We start from the raw sequence: 22651 nt of genomic DNA on the forward strand, positions 1-22651 counted from the left end.
TGCCAGTCCGCTGTCTAAGCGTGGGGCTCCTGGGGGTGCCAGTCCGCTGTCTAAGCGTGGGGCTCCTGGGGGTGCCAGTCCGCTGTCTAAGCGTGGGGCTCCTGGGACACCTGTTGTGTGTAGGTGTGTCAGGTATTGGACATACGGTGGTGAGCGACACAGATGGCTTCTAGTATTTAGCGTTAATCAGATCGTAATAGGCAGAAGGATGTGGTTTAACTTTGACCAGGAAAGTGACTCGTGTGCATGTGCTGTTTCTTAGCAGGGGTATTTTTGTGTTCATTTTTCTCCATGTATTTATCCCATTTGCAACATAATATTTATATGCAACATATATAACTGTTAACTGGGATTAATCAAAAAGGATTTATAGAAAAAAAGTTCAATGGTTGTTGGAAACTTTGTAAAAAGTCAACTCTAGGGGCACCTGGGGGGCTCAGTCGGTTGAGCATCCGACTTCAGCTCAGGTCATGATCTCACGGTTTGTGGATTTGAGCCCCACATCGGACTCTGTGCTGACAGCTCGGAGCCTGGAGCCTGCTTCAGATTCTGTTTCCCTCTGTCTCTCTGCCCTTCCCCCGCCCGCGCTCTGTTTTCTCTCAAAAATAAATAAGCATTAAAAAGGTTTTTAAAAACATCAACTCCAGGGCCCCTGGGTGGCTCAGTTGGTTAAGCGTCCAACTTGGGCTCTGGTCACAACCTCACGGTTGGTGAGTTCGAGCCCCGCACCAGGCCCGCAGCTGTCAGCACAAAGCCTGCTTCAGATCCTCTGTTCCCCTCTCTCTGCCTCTCCCTTGCTCTCTCTGTCTCAAAAATAAATAAACATTAAAAAAAATTTTTTTAAATCAACTCTGTATTCTCAGTGAACAGAATATAATAAACTGAAAATGGCATTTGGAACCCTAATGGTTATTCAGTATTAATGTTTTTATTGGATAGGTACTAACAATATATTCAGACTTCTAATTGTTAAGAGTTATGGGGGAAAGGACCCCACCTAACTTCTTGAGGCTGGACTTGTGTCTTCTGTCGTGTCCCTTCCGGCTCTGCAGAGAAGTCAGCAAGTGAGAGAGCGGGTTCACTGAAGGTGTATGCGTCTGAGCATTTTATCTTGGTAATATTGACATGACCATTATACTAATAGAATGGAGAAGAATTGTTTAAATTGAAAGGCTGTTCTTAAATTGCTGTTATTTTGAGCACTTGAACTTAGTGGTAAACAAGTTAAAAATGTTTGAAATGTGATTTTTCTTAAAAATACTTTGAAGTTCTGGCCCCTAGGTGGCTCAGTCAGTTAAGCTTCTGACTTCGCTCAGGTCGTGATCTCACAGTTTGTGGGTTTGAGTCCCATCCCATGTCAGGCTCTCTGCTGACAGCTCAGAGCCTGGAGCCTGCTTGGGATTCTGTGTATCCCCCTCTCTCTCAGCCCCTCCCCTACTCATTCATATTCATTCATTCTCTCTCTCTCTCTCTCTCTCTCTCTCTCTCAAAAATAAATAAACATTAAAAAACTGAAAAAACTTTTTAAGTTCTTCTTAAGTTCCCTGAAGAAGTCTCTTGGATTCAAATGACCCGGTTTACTATGAGTTTATCTTTAGGTCTTATATTTGAATGATGGTTATTGATCTTTTCAAGAGAAGGATTTTTTTTAAAAATGGGGGCTTTTATTTGAGAATCGAAAACTCTTTAGAACATGGGTTATTTTGTAACATAACTTCAATGATTAAGAAAGTGTGAGGAAGTTGCTTTCCCTGCATTTTCTGAAGAGTTAGGAACCATTCAGAAGGATGACTTCCCGAAAGGAATAAGCTAGGCTGCCTTTATTTGGGAGGTGTCTTTTGTTGAAATGCAATAAATTCATGTCAGTTACACTTTTTTAAAATATTTAGGACTAGGAAATCCTCCTTCGTAGAGTTTGTTAGAATTATAAGCCCCCTTTTCCCAACTTTAAAAACTGACAATAAGTTTGTTCAAGCTCTAATTCACACTTCATGCTTGTTGTAAAGCAACACGTTAATTATATAGTGGTCTGAGGGGCACCTGGCTGGCTCGGCCACCAGAGCATGCGACTCTTGATCTTGGAGTCATGGATTTGAGCCCCACGTTGGGTGTAGAGATTACTTGAAAATAAAAATAAATGAAAAGCAGTCCAAGCTGACCTTGTTCAAGGTACCAGGTCATTTTCAAGGCACTGTGGTGATAAAAAAAAGTAGATATAGAGAGAAGGTGAGAAAGGGAAAAGTTTCTCTGCTTCTATCTAAATGAGGGTAATTGTTTAGAACGTTATTTTAAGATATGAAAAATAAAATGATTGCTTAGTAGAACACTGGTACTTGGAGAAACTCCTAATCCTCTTACGTGCCACCTCCTGCTGTAACTCAGACTTGTAATAGTAAGATCCTCTGCCTAGCATCGCTATGACTCCGTCATGTTTCGAATCAGAACGGCTGTTTCTTTTGTCCTATTTTATTATTTTTAAAAATTCAGCTTTATTGAAGTAAATTTGCATACAACAAAATTAGCTAATTTTAAGTGTGCAGTTGTAGTTACGACGAATGTGGTTATAACCGTGATGTGGAACATTTCCGTTACCCCAGAAGGTTTCCTGGTGTCGCTCAGGAGTTCATTCCTCTGCCACCCTTGGTCCCTGGACCTGCATTCTGCCTGGTGGCTCTCTGTAGCATTTCATATAAATTGGATCACATATTATGTAGTCCTTTGTGTCTGTCTTCTTTTACTTGGCACGGTAATTTAGACTCCTCCGTGTTGTTCATCGGTGGTTGGTTGCTTTTTATTGCTAAATAGTGTTCCATTGTGTGCACGCGTCCCGATCTGTGTATCCACTCACCGTCTGTTGGCTACTCCGGCTGACTTGGTACTTGGCCGTCACGAGTCACGAATAAGGCCGCTGCGAACACGCCAGCACAAGCCTCTGTGTGGACGTGCGTGTGAGTACCTGGGAGTGGACCTTTGCTGTGGTACAAATGGAGCCTTTGTCTCGTAGTCTGGGCAGAGGAGGAAACCCACGTTGAACCAAGAGGATGAAACCTGTCCTAGGGGAAAAGCTGGATTGCCGACCGGCCGTTAATTGTCTTCTTTGTACTTGTGTTTTATGTTTTGTCTTCCCCCCCTTTCCCCCCAACAAGCTCCTGCCTTTAATTTTAACTGTAAAATCTCTTCAAAAATGATATTCCTTATTTAAAACTCAAATTTGTAAGAAAAGCCTAAATTTTGAATGGGCTTGTTGAACCACGGCTGGTTTGTGATAGTTCCCGTCCCCTTCCCCCTAGTATTTCTGCCTTCTACTAAGTTTTATTTTTTTGGAGCCTTTTTTTGTTTCTTTCTACATCACCTTTCTCCTCAGAGTTGGGACCTGCATAGTATGATCTGAGTTAAGGGAAATACATAAGTAGCTACAGATAAAGGTTTATGATTTGTAGTGTCATAGTTTGGGATTTGCTGGAAACTCGGCTGCAGACTGTGTTGGTCTGACTTAATGATTCATGAAGCCTCTGAAGGGAGCTTAATTTGCTGACTCATGCATGTTATAATCTCCTCGGCAGTAGAGGTAAGACTTGATTTAGAAACAAGGGATGCCTGAAAACTTGCTTCCTGCCCTCCTAAATAGATTACGTATGTATACTAATCATACATATTAGGGACTTTCGGTTCAAAATTGACTTAATTTTACATTGGAGTTCATCAGCTTTCTTTCACAGTGTGGATTATTCTGATTCCTGTATTAAAAGAGCATCAACCCGGGCACCCGGTTGGCTCAGGTGGCTGAACGTCCAGCTTCCCCTTAGGTCATGATCTCAAGGTTCGAGAGTTCAAACCCCCATCGGGCTCTGTGCTGACAGCTCAGAGCCTGGAGCCTGCTTAGGATCCTCTCTCTCTCCCTCTCTGTCTGCCCCTGCCCCCCCCCTCCTCCACCTTTGCCCCACTCTCACTCTCAAAAAGAAACACTTAAAAAAAGAGGAGCATGAACCGGCAGCAATCAGAGATTGGCATTTGAATTAAGATCAGAGGAAAATTTGGAAAGCTAGTACTTAGGTCCAGTGGGCAGAGGATTTGATAACGTGCTGCCTGAGAAAATGGGAGAGAACAGAGGAATTTTGGTTGGGATAAAATATCTTTGCCCGTTTTGCAGTTAGACATTCTGCGATGGCCTGTTAATGTGCCTCCTTTAAACAAGGTATGCCATCGGGTTAAAGAGATTAAGCTGATAGAGAGCAGGTCAAAGAAGGCCGTAGCTCTGTAACGGAGCGGATCTGGAATGAGCTAAAGTACAGTAAATGTTGTGCTCCTGGTGCTCATACCTGATGCAGAAGATACTGCGTATCGGAGACTAAAATTCATCGCTTCTTCCTGGGTCATCCTTGTTCAGCCTTGACTTTCTGATTTTGCTGGGTATCTACCCCTCCAATTCCTGTCTTTGTTAGACTGTGAGCCAGGTGATGCGTGCTATCATTCCACTCCTTTCCAAAGGGAATTGTTTGTGTGCTTTTCCCAGTAGAGAGACTATTGTTCTGTGCCTCTTGACAAGCAAAAAAAGGAGTGTGGGTATAAGATGCAAATAACCGTACAGCGGTCAAAGCTGTGCTCTACAGCTGTTAGTCTTGTAAAACCCCTTCCACTAGTTGAGAAGAGGATGGTGGAAGATTGCACGGAAGTTACAATGCGCAGGGAAGATATGTGGGGCCGCTGGGGAGGAAGGGGAGCTGGGCATTGGTGGTGTGGCGGTGTGTGGCCATCAGGGTGGTCTCCTTTCCCACGCCTTCTCTCGTTCATAGTCCCCTCTCTGTTTTCTTTCTTTTTCCCTCCAGCTTTATTTCATGGTTCCGTGCCACGGACATGTTTGTGCATTAGCCGCTTGTGGGCCAGCTTCTCAGTGATGACGTTGTTACCTTGTCTTTTCCAAGTGTTCTCTAGTAAATGGGTGCTTCATCAGCTCTTTACTGGCATTTGGAGTTTATTTGTTTGGGGAAGGGCGTTTTAATATTTTCCTTGCGTGTTGTTGATCACATGCCTCTTACTTTGGTTCTGCTTTGCTGCCTGGCGTGAGCAGAAATTAACCTAATTTGGAAGGGACACTCACCTGCAGCTGCACCCCCAGTTGGAAGATGGCAGGGGCTCGGGGGGTCGGGGGAGGACTGTCTGTCCTGTGACCGCGGCATGGTTTGGGGAAGGTTGGGAGGAGGTGACGTGCCCTTGACTCCGATCCACTGAGCCACACCTTGTCATCAGTGTGGAATGGCACGTGTCATTTAGCAGTCCGCTGGATGTTTGACGTGAGAGCACTATAATAATTCACCAAATTGGAAATCAGGGATTACTGTAATTATTGCCGTCGGATTGGAGTTTGAGTGGACGGACATCAGATCGGAAAAATGATACTCTTTCTTGTTAGGTATTCGGAATCCTTAGAACATCAGCCTCGAATATTTATCTTTCTCAGGTTTTATTTTGAAATAATTTCCGGGCTGCCTGGGCGGCTCAATCGGTGAAGCGTCCGACGTCAGCTCAGGTCGTGATCTCACAGTTTGTGGGTTTGGACCCTGTGTCGGGCTCTGTGCTGACAGCTCAGACCTTGGAGCCTCCTCCGGATTCTGCATCCGCCTCTCTCTCTGCCTTTCCCCAGCTTGCACTCTTTGTCTCTTTCTTTCTCTCTCTCTCTCAACGTAAACATTTAAAAATGGTTGGAAATAATTCCAAGTTTATGGAAAGTTACATTAATAGCACAAAGAATTCCCATATACCCCTTGGCAAGGTTCACCCACTGTTAACTCTTTGCCACGTTCACTCTGTCATTCTCTTTTTTTTCCCCCGGATGGCTTGACGGTAAGTTGCACGCATCATGTCCTTTTCCCACGTAAGGCTTATGCAGATATTCTGACAAGGCCATTCTTTTATTTTCAAAGACAGTTCAGTTCTCGAATAAGGCAGATTTAACACTGATTAATAATAGAATTCTCTGATACATGGTCCACTTCCGAATTTCTCTATTTCTCCCAGAAATGCTCTTCATTAATTTTTCTCCCGGTCCAGGATCCAGCCTAGAATCATTTGTGGCATTTGGTCACTTTGTCTCTTTATTGTCCCTTCATCAGGAACGCTTTAGCTTTTACCTCCTTGACGTTGGTATTTTGTGAAGAGTGACCATTTATTTACAGACTCTGTCAATTTGAGTTTGTCTGATGTGTCCTTTTGAATACCTTTGGGAAACGCAGAGTCAGCGGGGACACCACGTTAGTGCTGTGTGCTTCTCGGTGCCTCGTGTCAGGGGGCACGTGTCCGTCTGTCCCCTCATCGGGGAAACTAACTTGTGGTCTTTGGATCAGTGTGGTATCTTCCAGGTTCTTCCACTTAAAGGTTTATTATTTTTCATTTTGTAGTAAGTCATCTGTGGGGAGCTAACTTTGAGGCTGCTCTGTTCCGTATCAGACTTTCCCTATAGACAGTGTTCCCTATCAGACTTTCATCCACAAAGAATTTCAGCATGCTTTGGTCATTTGGGCGGAGTCATTTATTACTGTGGTGGTTGAGGTTCAAATACCGAATTGCACACACTCAGTGCTACAGGAGGGAGCGTGTTCTAGCTGTTGGCTTCTTGAGCATTTGATGTAATTTTTTAAAATCTTTTTTTAATGTTTATTTATTTTTGAGATGGAGACAGAGCGCAAGTGGCGGGTGGGGGGAGGGCGGGCAGAGAGAGAGGGAGACACAGAATCTGAAGCAGGCTTCAGACTCTGATCTGGTAGCACAGAGCCCGATGCGGGGCTTGAACTCACCGACCGTAAGATCATGACCTAAGCCGAAGTCGGACGCTCAACCCACTGAGCCACCCAGGCTTGGCCCCAAGCATTTGAACGTGTCTTATGTTGAACTGCAACCGGTCTTCTGAGACGTCCACACGGTGCTTCACACCTGAACTCTTGTACCACCCAAGATAAGCCTGCTCCTGTTTTCTCTTTAGCAGCCCTTCAGAATGCATCCCTTTTTGATTTTTCTCTCGGTCCCTTCCATTTCTAACGGTCGTTTCTTGTTAAGAGATGGCTCTCTTGAGTTTGGGACCACCCTGTTGGTTTCATGATCACACTCATTTACTAGTGTCCACACTTCACATAGGAAACCCCATCCGCAAACAGTTCTAGGTATGTTTTTACCAGGACAGTGGATTGCCATTGCCTATGATCTGGCTCGATGCTTAAGAGCAGTAGGCCTGGGAGACAAATCTGGGTTCGAGTCCTGTCTCTGTCACTGATTAGCTCTGTGATCTTAAACAAGTTTCTAGCATCTCCAGACTTCAGTTCCATGATCTAGAAAGAGTTGGCAATAATTGCACCTACCTTTTTGAGGGTGGAATGAGGATTAGTGTGCGTGTAAAATTTGGGGACAGGGCCAGTGACACCATAATCACTCATTAAATGTTGATTGTTGTTCGTAGACAGAAAACATATTTCTGTTTTACAGCCCGAGATGGGTACAACTTATTTTTTAGCTGTTGTGTCCTACTGTAGGCTCATTTAAACCTAAGGTGATAATCAGCAAGTTGAAAAGAGTTCTGAAGCGCGGTTAGGTTCTCGGACAAGTACTTTAACTTGTGTGAAAGTTATTCCATCGGGTTCCGTCAGTTTTTATGAGGTGTGAATTATTTCTTAAACCTTTGCATGTACATATAAGTAGATTATAAACAAACATTTGTCTTTTGTAGCAAAGCAAACGTGCGGTAACTTATTTCAGCATTAAGTAATACTTTAAAAAGTAGCCAGTGAAATTGAGTATTTGGACGTTACTTCTCATGGTGTTTCTAACCATGTTGCTAATATAAATAGTAAGTTTATGCCGTGAAATGCTGAAGTATTAACTAAAATTCTCTGTAGAAATTTGAGGCCCATGTCTTATATCCAGGTATTCTAGGACATTTTGATTGAATGCAGTTTTATTTTCCAGACAAGCCTTCTAACGCTTGGTAAACCTGTAGCAGAAATGCTGCTATAGAGATGTGAATTGGTCGGTAAATGTGCTGCAAACTTTCATAGCAAATGTTAGAAATACGGCTCTTACTTCAGTCGAAACAGGACCCAGAATCTCATTCTCCCCACCCAGGAGGGTCCCAAGGGATATTCTTGGGGCACTGAAGTCATCCCCATTGACTGTCTGTTTGTAAAAGTTGTTCCTTCTGTTGCTGGACGTTTATGCTAAATAAATTAAACTTTAGAGACACAAAAATACCTAGTTTTGCTTATTTGGGGGTATAAATGATCGTATAAAAAGTAATCCTTGCCCACCTAACCTGTGGCCAGGTGAAGAAAAATCTGTATGGTAAAGTTGTGTATTGCTGTATTGCACGTTGGTGTCAAATACCAAGTGAAGTGTTTTCATTAATTTTCCCTCAACACCCCTTTTTATGTAGCTATAAGAGTGAAAGCACTTCTTAAAATTTCAGACAATTAAAATGTACACAATTTTAACTGTCTCAACTCTGTTTCATGTTAAATGTGTTACAGGAATGAATCTGAAGTCTGCTGCAGTAAAACACTGAAGGCTTTAAAATGTTTTCTTGCATAAAACCCAAACTTTAAGTAGCTGCTTATGAGGATAGGGAAGGCAGGAAGCTAATGTCTGTCTCAAGATACAGGACAGCTGTTTGCCAATCAGCTTCAACTGTGTGAGTAGACTCAAGCCCATGGCCCTGAGTGACCCTGTGTTGTGACCCTGTGTGATGGGGGTAGTCGCTTAAAATGTTTAAATCTGAAGTGTTTGGAGAGACACCGAAGGCAGCATGATGAGACGTTTTTTAGGGTCTGTTTTTTTCTGGTGGGTAAGATACTAAGGGTGGGGTGGGTGGGAGATTTTTATTTATAAAATATTTTTGAGAGTAACACTTAATAAGTAAGTATTATTAGTGACCATGCATCTTTTTTTCAGAATTATTTTAAGCATTGGAATCTGCATTACTTAATCGTATTATGGTGAAGCAAAAGGTCAGAATTCTTCAGATTGCTGTTTATTTTGCAATTGATTTCAGCTTTTTAATATTAATGTTTTTAACGGACAACCATAGAAATGTATTTTGGAAATACAGCGTTACATATTAATGTAGGAAATTGCTCTTGGGAATAATTTCATAACGTAAATTACAATTAGTAACTTTTGAATAGCTCTGTTTAACTAGAAAGAGCATGTATTTAAAAATAAAGGAACTCTTGGTCCCTAAATGCAGTTGGAAGTCTTTTAGACTTGCCAACTTTGTGTTTTAAAAGTGCTCTGATAATAATGTAAGTACCTGTTGAAGAAAAAAATTCTTAATCAGTTGGAGGCCAGCAGGGATGGGGGCTGATTTTTTTTTTTTTTCCTACTTTCCCCTAGTTTTGTTTGTGTTTTGTATTGGCCTTTTTCCTATGTGGATTTAGGAGTAGGACTCTCAACGGGATGACCTCCCCGCTTAGGGGAATGCGTGGTGCGGATGGAAGAGGTGATTAAAATATAAGACGTTGCTGGAAGCCGAGTGATGAGCGTGTAGATAAAAACGTGTCACGTCTTATTAACTGTTCAGGGAGGCTTCAGGGAAAGGGATGGCATTTGCAGTAAGGCGAATTTACTTTGCCTCTCACCTCACAGATGTTTTGGCTGAAGGAAAGTCAAAATCGAGAGTCTCTGGAACCGGTGAGGTGATTGCGAAGGCGTTAGAGAGCCCGCAGAGTGTACCCCGGATGTGGGCACTCAAATGAACGTGGCTGGAGGGTCTGGGGCAGGGAGGAAGGGTGTATGGTCCAGTCTGTTCAGAAGTGTGGAACACGCCAGGTCACGGTGTGTCCTTCCCCCTGGCTTGGCCAGTGGATGCGCAGCCGTGGGGGACCCTCCGCGGGTCGTCTGATTCCTGATCTTCCAGAAGCCTTGGAAACTTACAACCTCCCTGTTCTTAGTGCTGACATGCGCTAAGGTTCAAGTCTGCAGGCCGAGCCCAGTGCTGCCTCGCGTCTCTTCTCTCCCATCTTCTGAGATGAGTGTCAGAAATAGAGAAAATTCAAGGTGAAGGAGGCCTTTAGAACATCCTCATGAAACTTGGATGTTGAAGACGAGGTTAGGCAGAAAGGACACACGTGGGCAAGAGAAGCTTCTGGAGTTTCTCTGTCCTGTCCTTGTGCCCCGGGGCAGGTAGAGGACAGGGCTGAGGGAGGAGTGCTGTGCGGGGTGCAGGGAGCACCACCCGACAGGCCCCCCCTCCCACCCCCCTGCCTCTGCCTCACGCACCCTCTACCTTGCCTTGTCGCCGAGCCCGCGCCCACTTCCGGAACAGAGTCCCACCCAGAATGTACACGCAGGTTTCACTTCTTTGGTTGTTGCGTTTTGCAGTAAGTGCGAGCACAGAGCCCCGGGGTTGCGGAGGGCCGCATAACACGAGTCAGTTAACACGGTTCGGTACTCTGGCCGAGAGTCTGGCTGCATGGGGTCACATCCTAGCTGTGCCTTCTCACAGCATGTTTTATTGAGCATGTGATTTGGTCCGTGCCTCAGCGCCTGTCCTCTGTAAACAGACGTTATGATTTGATACACGATCTCGTGCAGCCAGGTGTCAGCGATACTTGCAGGATATTGTACTGTTAAACTTCGGCTGCTGCTGTAGCGAGGAGGGAGCACCCGGCAGTGTGTTCCAGATCCTCAGTAATAGATTTTAAGGCTTTAGGATTAAGAATTTGGAATCACAGGGCTCCTGGGGGGCTCAGTCGGTTAAGCGTCTGACTTGATTTCAGCTCAGGTCATAATATGGTTCTTGACATCGGCCCGCCTTGGGCTCTGCGCCGACAGCATGCATGCGGCCTGCTTGCGATTCTGTCTCCCTCTCTCTCTGCCCCTCCCCTGCTCGAGCTCGCGCTCTTTCTCTCTCTCTCTCTCTCTCTCTCTCTCTCAAAATAAATGAAAAGAAAAGAAACAAACATGGAATTTGGAAATCACAAAGTAAGGTATTTTCAGGTGGGTATTGTGGGCAACATTTCTCTAGTAGTAGAATGGGAATCCCTAACTCTCCTGACCTCCTGTGCTGGTCAGCTATAGACACTAGCCCCATTTCAGATTTTCGGTAGCCTGATGTGGCTAGTGTACTTTCTAGATTTCTAGATTTGAATCAGGTAATGCATTTACATCAAACGCGACCTGCCTGATGACACATACCTCTTACTGTCTAAGCACAAAAGATTGGCTCTTGCAGCAAATGTGACTCCACAAGGAAGAGGGAAGGAAGCAAAAATATTTCTTGCAAAATCGTGGTGCAGGTGAGGTGTTTTCTCCCTGGGTTTTAGACCATTTACAAGTCCTCACAACTTCTCAAAAATAAAGGTGGGGACGAAAAGCACGTCAGACAGTGTTGCACGTCTTGAGTTCTGTCAGGAGTGACAGCTTCTGGGAGGAAAGTGAGCGTTCTGTACGTTCAGACGCTGGCGGAGTGCGCTCTGATCCAGAAGCCCCTTGGACAGCGGTGCCGTTCCGGGGGGTATGCTAATCTAAGGCTCCGGGGGACCGGGTATCAGTCGGTAGTTCTCATGTACCGGAGTCCCCTCTGTGCGGGACGAGCCTACTAAAGGCCAAAAGTTGTGTGGATTTCAGCCAGATGGTCACTCTTACTGTGTTTAGAGACAGTGCAGGAGCCAGGGTACCAAGAAGTAGAAACGTGACTGTCCCACGAGAAGTTACCAGCCACCACATTCTACTCAAGGAGCAGAACACATTTGGACAGACACCTGTCCTCACTAAAGAAAGAACACGAGAACGGAAACTCTTACGGAATTGCAAGAAGATTACGGCTTGGTATCTTTTTAGGTGTGTGGTGTTGTACCTCTTCCCCACCCCGCCCCCAGTTTAGATTGGGTCACCGGGTCAGGCGATCGCCCGAGTCCAGCAGGCTCGCCTGGAGGGGTCAGCCGTGGTGCCGGCCGAACAGCAGGAGCTGAGGCCTGTGGGTACTATGGAGTGTATCGGAGGGGGTGTGGACAGGGAGGCAGTGACGGGCGGTATGATACCGAGCCCCCTCACATCCATGGTGGGGGGGGAGCCTCGCGTGGCATTTTCACAGAGTGCTCACGAAGACCTAAGTGTGAGGTTTTCTGATGTGATTTGTAATTTAGGGAAGAAGTTTGGAGAACTTCAGATGGAACGATGACCTGTGCGCACTCGGGGCATCTCCCGCCAGAGACGGAGAGGCCGCCTGATGGGGCTGGCGGCCTGGTTGTGCTCTAGGGCGTCGGGGCCGGTGTCTCGGCCTTATCCCAGATTGGCTTGCTGTTGGGCATCGTACGCTCTTAATCGGGAACTCAGACTGGATTTTCCATATCTGTTTTAGCCATTTAAACCCCTTACTTCAAATGAAGTCTTTCCCAGAAACCTGATCTGTAAGTCCTAAAAGGACCTGTTCTTGAAACGGAGAGGTTTCAGTCTTCCGTCTCCACTTTCTCCCCACCCTTGCCCTCTACCTCCACCGTCGTTGATTAGAATTCAGCTTGGGGCGCCTGGGTGGCTCAGTCGGTTGAGCGTCCGACTTCAGCTCAGGTCACAATCTCGCGGTCCGTGAGTTTGAGCCCCGTGTCAGGCTCTGGGCTGATGGCTCAGAGCCTGGGGCCTGCTTCCGATTCTGTGTCTCCCTCTCTGTCTGCCCCTCCCCCGTTCATGCTCTGTCTCTCTCTGTCTCAAAAATAAATAAATGTAAAAAAAAAAAAAAAATTAAAAAAAAAAAAAGAAAAAGAATTCAGCTCCGAGAAGGATTGTCTGAATGGTTAGCGCGACAGGAAGATGCTTACCATGCACCCCCTTAGGTGCTTTCCAATTTTAGCTTTGACTGGCTCCTCGTAGACTGGCTGTTCACTGAAGCTGGCCGCGATACTGCTGTTTATATTGAAAGGCGGTACCGGTAAACGACCCCAGAAACTAGCATTTTGCTTTACAGATCTTGTCGGTCCTTTCGCATCGTGCTCTGCTCCTGAAACTATGGGAACAGCTCTTCTGTCATCCGAGTCCAGATGATCTGTACTTACGGGTAATTGAGTTTGGTTTTTTTCTGGGTACGTTACCTCTTTACCAGTCCTGCCCTTCTGTGCATTATTAGCTACTAGGAGGAATAGAGCCAAGTGATGCCTTCTCGTTTGCAAATAAGCCCTTATGGACATGTGTTCTGTTTGTCTACAGCATACCAGACCTCTCCTTGTTTTTCTGCCATTTCTCCTTCTAATGTTGTCAAGCAGCCGCACTGGTAAAGTCTCCTGCAGTCCCTTTGAGAACAACAGGAGGTATGTAACGGGGTGGTTAGGGAGGTGTTCGCGAACCGCACCTGCTAAGCCTTCCTTCCCGTCCCTGTTGCCTGCGGACTGCCACTCGGGCTCCTCAGCCTGGCCGCGGAGGCGCTGCGGGTGAGGGTCCTGGTGGGAGTCTGCTCCCACCTTCCTGTATCCCAGGCGCACGGGGTTCGCCGCCCTGGTGAGACCACATACTGGCCTTTAACCTGCCCTCCCACCCCTCCCTCCCCCGGTCAGTATGAAATACAAGCACTTAGCAGGTTCTTTATTGGCAGTTATCTGGAATAAGCAGTGTGTCCTGTCGTGAACTTCTGAGAGGAGCATTTGGAAACCGTCCCCTCACACTTCTGGTCCAGAAGGTCTCATGGCCCCCGTCGGAAGTGACTCGTATTCAGAGACGTGCTCGCGGGCAGGCACGGTCTGTGGCCAGGGGGCCTCCCAGGTGTCCGGCTTCTGCTGCCGCGGCAGGGACAGAGTCGGGTTTAGGACTGCGGCCTCTGCGCCTTCGGTGGGGTTCCGGCCGCCCCGTGGCGCTCCCTCTCCGTGTGAACTGCAGGTGTTTGACCTGAAAAAGCCCCTGGGGCGGAGATTTCTGTGCCTTTATGGGTCAGGAAGTGCTTGGCAGTCGTCTCGCTTGCTCCTCCCGAGTCCTGTAAATTGGAAAAGACAGGGGAGCCTGGGTGGCGCAGTCGGTTAAGCGTCCGACTTCAGCCAGGTCACGATCTCGCGGTCCGTGAGTTCGAGCCCCGCGTCAGGCTCTGGGCTGATGGCTCAGAGCCTGGAGCCTGCTTCCGATTCTGTGTCTCCCTCTCTCTGCCCCTCCCCCGTTCATGCTCTGTCTCTCTCTGTCCCAAAATAAATAAAAACGTTGAAAAAAAAAATTAAAAAAAAATTGGAAAAGACAGATTATCGCTGAATTTTAATGCGAGGAACCAGAGGCTGACCATGTATCTTAAGTTGAAGGTGGCAGAATCAGAACCAACTTGAAGATCAGGTCCGACGTCTGTTGTTCCCCCGGTGCCCCCGTGTCCCTGCGGCTCTGCTGGGGCTCACGGCTGTGCCCCTTTCCGCGATAGCACTTGTTACCCTTCTTCTCCCCAGGGTGTTACGCTTTCGCCGAAAAAGAAGTCAACTTCCGGAATACCTGGCAGTTATCTTGGCCGTCTGTTTTTTTCATGCCCCTGCGAAAGTCAAGTTCCCAAACTGCATTTTTGGTGCCGCTTATTAGCGTTTTGTGTTTTTGTGCCAAGAGGACCGATGCAGTTTTGGGGTTAGATGTGCTGTCTTTGCAGATAGGTGAAAGTCACATTGATATTCCTGTCCTTCTACGTCCGTTGATCCTTGAGAGCAGAGCTGTGTCATAACTTCTGTCTTTTACAGTGCGTAGGGGATCAGTCAGCACCATAATCAGTGTATCGAACAAGGCACCCTTGCCGGGAGAGCTAGGACAAAAGAAAGTAAAACTGACTCTGTTGAATAATTTTGCTGTATCTTTCCTGATAATATTTCAACTACATTTTGGAAATCATTCATTTGCTCCCCCAACATCTATTTCAGTACTTGTTGCCATGTGCCTGGCATTGGATCCAGAACTGGGATTGGCAAGTCGTGGCCCACTGGCCAGACAAACCCACTTTGGCCACCTCTTTTTGTAAATACAAGTTTTATTAGAACGCAGCTCTGCCCATCTATTTTTTCCCCTGGGATTAGACAATCTAACTTCAATAATAAAGATATATTTGGGGTACATTGGTGCTTAAGAAAACAACACATTCATTTTTGACATTGTTTACCATGAAAGAATTAGAAAAGCATTGGACCTTTTAGAAATAACTAGATTCTTATTTTAGTTCTTCCACGTCATCCATCCATCCATCCATCCATTCGTTCGTCGACAAACACAACTGCCTTCTGTTTGCTGGGCCCTGTGTCAGTCACTGTGGGATCGTGACTCTGCCTTTGCAGAACAAGTGTAAAGGACAAGCCATTAGACAGACCACCGAGGATAGTACAGAGTGCGAAGTACCGTGAAAAGTGTACGTACGGGGTGGTACAGCAGTACCCAGGAGAGGGGTCAAAATCCGATGGAAGAGAGAGAGGGGTCACCGAAGGCTTCTTAGAATAGTAATCTTGATAGGAATCTACAAGGATAAGTAGAGACAAAATGTGCAAAACCTAGGGGGCGTGGAGTGAGTGGAAGGAAGGGTATTTTAGGCAGAATGAGCAGCCCCGGTGAAGGCCTGGAAGGATGGAGAGTATCTACTGACGTTGGTGCTGTTGTTTTTGTTTTCGTATCGCTTCTCATTTCTGAACTTCAGGAACATGCCACCTTTTTAACAGAAGAAAGTGTAACCAGTAAACTATTCAGAGGAAACACAGAGGCAGAGAGAGTAAGCCTCTCATCCGCAGCCCTGCCTCACCCCTCCCCAGAGGTCAGCGCTGTCCGGGTGCCCTGGAGCCCTCGTAGCCCTTCTCAGTGTATCCGCAGACGAGTCTGTTTGTAAACGCAGCCCATTTTCCTTCCTTTTGTATGTGAACTTCTGCAGCGCTGGTCCTCACCCACCGAGGCTGCAGTGACGGCCCGCGTCGCTACGGACGCGTGTTTGCACACACGAGCGGCGAGTATCCGAGCACGGGACTTTCTGCGTTGAAGGGTGCTGTCTGTTTTCTCTTTTAATAGCCAGTGAAGCCTCCTGCCAAGCAAACTCGTGGGTGCCCGTTTCATGCCGTCCGTCCGAGGCTTCCGCACTCGCACGCCCGTTCGTTTTGATGACGACTGTGGCTTCTTTCTCATGACCAGAGTGGCAGTGAGCAGCCGTGACCCTCCACCACGCGGCACACAAAACCCGGGTTATTCACGCCTCGGCCCTTTAGAAAAAAATCGTTTGCCAACCCCTAATCCACAGTGCTGGGAATATATTCCTGAAGAAACAAGATAATTGTCTCGTGTATTTAGTGGTTTTTCCTTTTTAGGTAACTCTCCGTCCTTACAGACCGTGTTATTCATTCGTCGTTCTTGGTTAAATTCCTGTCGAAGGTCGGTGTCGACGATTACAGGTCGCTGTCAGTTCTTTCCCTCTGAATGTGTGTAGGTTCGCGTCCTTAGTAGGCCTGTCCCCGAGAAGAGACACCGGGTGGGAGCGGTGTGCCCAGGCTGTGTCCCCGGCGCACCTGAACCGAGGTGTGGGTGGGAAGCTAGGACGAGGACGACTTTGCTGTGGTGCCAGTGTGTCAAAATAAGCCCACGAGGAAGAGTAAAGTGACGTGTCCTCAGTATCAAGGTTTCATAAAATTAGTAATTTTATTGCTTCGCCAAGAACAGTCGTAAGTGAAAGCGGCTTTATTTATTTTTGGGCTGAGAGTTCCTCAGTGAAGAACACGGTGACCTCTCGTACAGTGTGGCTCCTGCTGTCCTGCTGGGGCTCCAGCTGTCTGGCCCTCCATCGCTTTTATACCCCCGGTCAGCCTGGTAGCAGAGGCAGATCACCGGCTCACATGTGACCTCCTGGGCCTCTGACAGGGTCTCCGACGTCCCCACGGGTCCAGAGGGAAGCTTTGGGAGCTACTGATAAGAGAGCATGGCCTGTAGCCGGGTTGCTTCGGGCGACTCAGCTCCGTCACCCAGTAGCTGCGTGACCTCCATGGCAGTTGACTTCACCTGGACTCCGGTCCTCCGTGTTCTCATCTGTGAAATGAGGGCGGCGACAATACCCACTTCACGGAACTGTCGTGAGGAGTTGACGTTCACCTGGTCCTCACAACAGGGTTCGGTGCATGAAGCACTATGGAAATAGCATTAAATACAATTAAATAGTAAATCCAGTTATGCTCCCATAAAAAGTGCTGTACAGAGTTTCAGCGGAAAAGAGATTTGAATTTGGAGGTTGACCACATTAAACAGAAGAAATCAGGGAGAGATTCATCTATAAATGCTGGATGTTAAATTGGAGATTTGCCTTGGGAAGAGTGTCCTTAAAAGGGGTTGAGACAGAGGACAAAGCAGGGTCCGCATGATTGAATCATAAGCTTCTGGGTCAAAGAATTAAAAAAAAAAACTGGCCACGCAGGTGGATCTTGCATATCTAGATCTTAGTTTTGAGAAGAAAAGTGAATGAAAAGCCATGAATGTGGGACCCAGTGGGAAAATATGAATGCCCCCCCTCCGCCTTTTGCAGCAAAGAGTGTTGAGTTGCCTTGTGCAGACAACTCTGTCTTGATTCTTTAAGGTGTGCGACACAGAGCTAGGCCAGTTTGAAAACATAAAATTGACTGCAACTGCAACAGAAGTTTAATTATAAAGTTACTTCGTTTGGTATGTAGACGTAAGTGTGAAGCCCTCTCTGAATGAACTGAATTGGAAGACACATCCACGAGCTTAGAGCGCGAGGCCAGCCATCTTTGTTTGGTGCACCAACTGCATAACCCTGTGTCATGCCCCCTGCTGGCGGACCTAGGTCTCTTCTCAAACAGCAAATTCATTTTTTTTTTTTTAATTTTTTTTTTTTTAACGTTTTTTTTTTTATTTATTTTTGAGACAGAGAGAGACAGAGCATGAACAGGGGAGGGTCAGCGAGAGGGAGACACAGAATCCGAAACAGGCTCCAGGCTCTGAGCTGTCAGCACAGAGCCCGACGCGGGGCTCAAACTCACGGACCGCAAGATCATGACCTGAGCCGAAGTCGGCCGCTTAACCGACTGAGCCACCCAGGCGCCCCAAATTCATTTTTTTTAAAAAGAGTCCATTCTAGTCTCTTGCCTTGGGGTGAACACCTGAGCACTGCAGGTTGTGTGCTGGCAAGGTGGCAGGGCCGTGCCTTTCTTGCGGGCATCCGACAAATACTGAATGCCTGCCCTGTGCCGAGGGTATTTTCACAGCAGTGAACAGAATAGACGAAACCCCTGCCATGACTGAGATGTCATTTTAGTAGAGCGAATACAGACAAAATAAGTGTAATTCGGCAGTAGATTGAGATTGAAATTAAGAGCACTGAAAAAAAAAACTGGAAAGGATGATAAAGGATGCCGGGGACAGTTTTAAATAGGACAGTAATGGGCGTCCTCCCTGCAGGGGTGCCACCGGGACAGACCTGAGGGAGCTGAGGCAGCCTGGTCCTCAGGCTGTCCTGGGGGTGGGCGTTGCAAGCATGGAGTCCTGGAGAAGGAACAGACCTGGCCAGAGAGGAGATCGGATCACGGGGCACCAGATTGTGAAGAGCCGTTGTCATGGTGAGGAGTTAGGCTCTTACTCTTGGTGAGTGGAAAGCTATTGGAGGATTTTGAGGAGGCAGGCAGCGTGATTTGCTTCAGACCTGACATGGTCACAGGCCGCTCTGTTGGAAATAGACCGTCGGAGGACAAGAACCGAAGGGGCTTCTGTACGAGGAACTCTACTAGCCTTCAATTTCCGCCTAACAGATTACCTCGAATCTCAAGGCTTGAAACAACAGACGCATTATTCCACACCATTTCTGTCGGGGTACGTGAGCAGCGGAGCCGAGTGGTCCTGGGTCCGTGTCTCTTGAGGTTGCGGTCTGCGTGTCTGCCAAGGCCACAGTCATCTGAAGACTTGAGCGGGGCTGAAGGATTGGCTTCCCAGTCCATTCACACAGCTCTTGGCCAGAAGCGTCAGTTACTCAGCACTGGGCCCCTCCTCATCGCATGGTGGCTGGCTTGCCCGGCGAGTGACCAAGGAGGAGGGAGCATCTTTTATGAGCAGGTCGGAGGGGTGTAGCATCGCGTCCACGTCCAGGTCGGCGCTGACCAGTGTGGGAGGGAGCCGCAGAGGGCCTGACTTCAGGAGGCCTGGGCATCGCGGGGCCCGCCTTGGGGGCCGCTGGCAAACAAGTAGAAGATGGGAGATTTTTTTTTTTTTAATGTTTTTCTTTATTTTTGAAGGAGCGAGAGAGACAGAGCATGAGTGGGGGAGGAAGAGAGAGAGAGGGAGACACAGAATTTGAAGCAGGCTCCAGGCTCTAACCTGTCAGCACAGAGATGGATGTGGGGCTCGAACCCACGAACCGTGACATCGTGACCTGAGCTGAAGTCGGACGCTTAACCGACGGGGCCGCCCAGGCGCCCCTAGAAAATCGGAGTTTTAGAGGATGCCACTCGGGGTCGCTTTTCACAAGTCACATGTGCAAGAGTGTCTGACGAGGTGTGCAAGCGCTTCACAAACGCAACACACACTGGAAACTTGAAGGAGACCTAAGTTAATTGAGGCATGTGCTGTGCTTGTACGTCTGTAGGTTCAATATGATCCTCTTGGGTCGTCTTTTTGTTTAATAGAAATTGGCAAACTGAATCTAAAATTTGTATGGAAACGCAAAGAAGCCACGAATAAGCAGCATAGTCTTGAGGGGAAATAAACTGACACCGGACACCCGAACTCGAGCTAACCCCAGATTCCCAAGGTCCGTAGTCCTTTCCAACAGGATAGGCAAATGGCCGAGTGGGCGAGGAGTGAGGGTCCAGGAGAGGGACGTCTGCACCTGGTGTCCAGCGCGTGGAGAGAGGTGAGGCCGCGGTGCAATAACAGTCTCTTTAGCAGATGATTCTGGACTAATTGCATATCCACCTGCGGAAGAACACGAACGTGAATCCCCACCTCCTTCCATGCAAGCACCCTGACTCCAGGTGAATTCCAGATCCCTGTGTGAGCAGTGAGGTCACAATGTGGACAAGAGACACAGAAGACATCCCAATGACCGAGGTTCAGGCAAAGATTTATCGAATAACTAAACAGAAACGACAGGAAAAGTTTATCAGATTAGCTAACTATCAGCCCAGTAGCAAGGATGCACCAAAACCTTTTCTAGACCCTTCACACGAGAGGACACTCGGATGGCCGGGAAGCACATGCACGTGAGCTCAGCTGCCGTAGTCTTCACAGCCGTGGAGATGACAAGACGGCAGGGACACATCACCGCACACCCGTGGGAGCACTTACACTAGAAAGGCGGATGTATGGATTCTTAGGAGGCTCAGAAACCCTGAGAGTTTATTCTCGACGTTCTGCAGGCCCGGAGTCCGATATCCAGGGATTGGCAGCGCCCTGTCGGGAAGCCCCGGGAGAGGCCATTTTCCTCGTGTCCAGATTCTGGTGGCTGTGTGTGTTCCTTGGCTTAGGGCCACGTGGCTCCAGTCTCTGCCTGTCTTTCCGTCCCTTTCTCCTCCGCGTGCTTCTCTCTTGTAAGATGTGACTGCATTTTAGGTCCACCAAGGTAAGCCAGGATAAGGCCCTCGTGCCATCAGGCAGTATCAGCAGGTTCCAGGGATCGGGACAGAGATGTGTCTTCGGGGCCGCCGTTGAGCCCGGTACAGCAGACAGTGCTACCTGGTGGTCAGATAAGGAGTAACCGAATGCTCGTCTGTTGCCAGGAGAGCGTAAATCTGTACGGCCGCTCTGGGAAGCTGGTAGTAACCCGCTAAACATGAACGCGCATGCAGGTTGCCCCGCGATCCAAGAGTGAGCGTTCCTGTGAAACCTTCTGGAAGCTGAAATAGGCTAAGAAAGAAGCAGTTACCGTTAATTTACATGGAAGACTTTCCGAACGTTCCCAGACCCAGGAAGTGAGGTCGCTTAGGCTGACTGCTGACGCGTGCACAAAATAAACCAAGACGAAGCACAGATGTGTACCGATGCAGATCAAAGCCGGGACGGCTCGATGCCCGGGGAACCGAGTGTGGTCCCGGGGGGAGGGGGTGGGTGTCGCCTCTGAAACAGCTTGCTGCAAAGTAAGCACTCAGCACTATTTCCACTTTTTGCCTTTTTCCATAAAAGCCAAAAGCCGTCTTCGGATTTCTCAGAGCAGGTACTAATGTAGATCTTTGGTGAAATCCAGGGACAGAACACAGCCCTGCGGAAAGCGGGGGATCTGTGCCTGTGACCCAGCCCTGCCACTCCTCGTATAGACACTCGGCAGAAATGCGTACGCTTGTTAATCGGAAGACACATCCAGTAATGTTCAAAGCCGCAATACTCGTCCTACTCAAACTGGAAAGTTCCCAAATTCCCGTCAGCATTAGAGTGAATAGCGAGCGGTTTGTTCGTACAAATGTTCTAGAGAGAGCCGTGAGAGTGAAGGGACTGCAGTCGGGCATGTCGGCCTGGTTGCATCTCAAAACCAGTTTGAGAGAAGCCAGACACCGCGCGTGTGCGCTGTGCGAGTGCGTCCGTGAAAGCCGGAGGGCGGGGAGGCACGCCGGGGTCTCAGAAGTCCGCACGGGGACTTGGGAGAAAGGGTGATAACGGGAGAGGGGTGTGAGGCAGCTCTGGGGGCTACTGCCGATGTTCCGTTTCTAAGCGGGGTGCTGCTTACACGGTGTTCAGTCTGTGGAAACTTAGGCTTTACACTTGGGAAGGTGTATATTTTCATAATGAAGAATGGGAACTCTTGGCTTTGTTCTGTAGGTTCTTTATAGGACATCGCGATTGAACTAAGGGAGTGCTTTTCATTTTGATGCACATTGACTCTTCCCTTTAATTTGAGAGTTTTATTGGTAGGACACCATTTCGCACTGGATTCCAACATCCCTAAGAACTTGGAGTTGCCAGTGACAGAAACCCAGATCAAACCACAGCAAAACCAGAGTCTGTCTCACGTAACTGGGGGGTCTGAGAGGTGGAGTGGTCCTCAGCAAGATGGGTCCAGGAGTTCTTGGCTCCCCCCTCCCCCTTCCCTGTTGTGCCTTTGTTTACCATTTTAATTGTCACGTGGACACTCGCTGTGGCGAAGGTGGCCCCCAGTAGCGCCCTGGTTCACCCTGAATGGTCTCCCACGGCTGGTCATCCCGGAGCAAAGTCTGCCTCTTTCCCAGCAGCACCTGTAAAACCCTGGGACGACGGCCGGCCCTGCTGGAGTTGCGTGCCCCCTCTGAGACCCGTCTGGCCCCGGGGAGGAGCCCTTAGGTCTCCCCAAAGCAAATTCAGTGTTCCTTCCACGTGGAGGAAGGTTCTGTGGTCTGAGGAGTGAGGAGAGAAATGTGCTAGGCGGACCTGAACTGTCCGCGGCAAGAGTACGGTTATTTCCCTAGTTCTCAGCTTCTAGGTGTTCCCGTACCGGGGATTTATTTAGCCGTGGTGAGTAGAAGGCACCGTGCTGAATAGAGGCGGGTTCGCAGCAAGAACATTCCTGTCATTTTTCACGGCATCGCTGCACTTCTCCGCATAAACGCACCTGAGCATGCAGGTGTGGATGAGGGCCTGCCTTTTCTAGTCCTTTCTCCTTCCTGGGTGGTGAGCGTGGATTTCATTAAGAGATGAGGCTTCGGCAACAGCACGTAGTACTTAAAATTTGCATGAGTGTGGATTAGAGAGTGCCACGGTTCGTGGAGTACCTCTGCTGGAGTCCCAGGCCTGCCTCGCT

General features: G+C 47.9%; 1 protein-coding gene across 4 annotated transcripts in view; it reads left to right on the forward strand.

Moving 5' to 3' along the window:
- ZFAND6 (zinc finger AN1-type containing 6) overlaps window positions 1-22651 on the forward strand; it is a 69567-nt gene that overhangs the window by 24714 nt on the left and 22202 nt on the right. Inside the window, exon 1 of one of the 4 annotated variants that reach the window (XM_040493460.1) lies at window positions 8511-8671. The exons of 2 other annotated variants lie outside the window; for them this stretch is intronic. The gene's annotated coding sequence lies outside the window, so the exon portion shown is untranslated. Of the gene's footprint in view, window positions 1-8510; window positions 8672-13166; window positions 13281-22651 lie in introns of those variants that run through there. One more of the 4 variants, XM_040493459.1, reaches the window with a different exon arrangement.

The sequence above is a fragment of the Herpailurus yagouaroundi genome, unplaced genomic scaffold (assembly GCF_014898765.1).
Source record: "Herpailurus yagouaroundi ecotype Mexico unplaced genomic scaffold, PumYag 185, whole genome shotgun sequence".
In the NCBI taxonomy this organism is placed as follows: domain Eukaryota; kingdom Metazoa; phylum Chordata; class Mammalia; order Carnivora; family Felidae; genus Herpailurus; species Herpailurus yagouaroundi.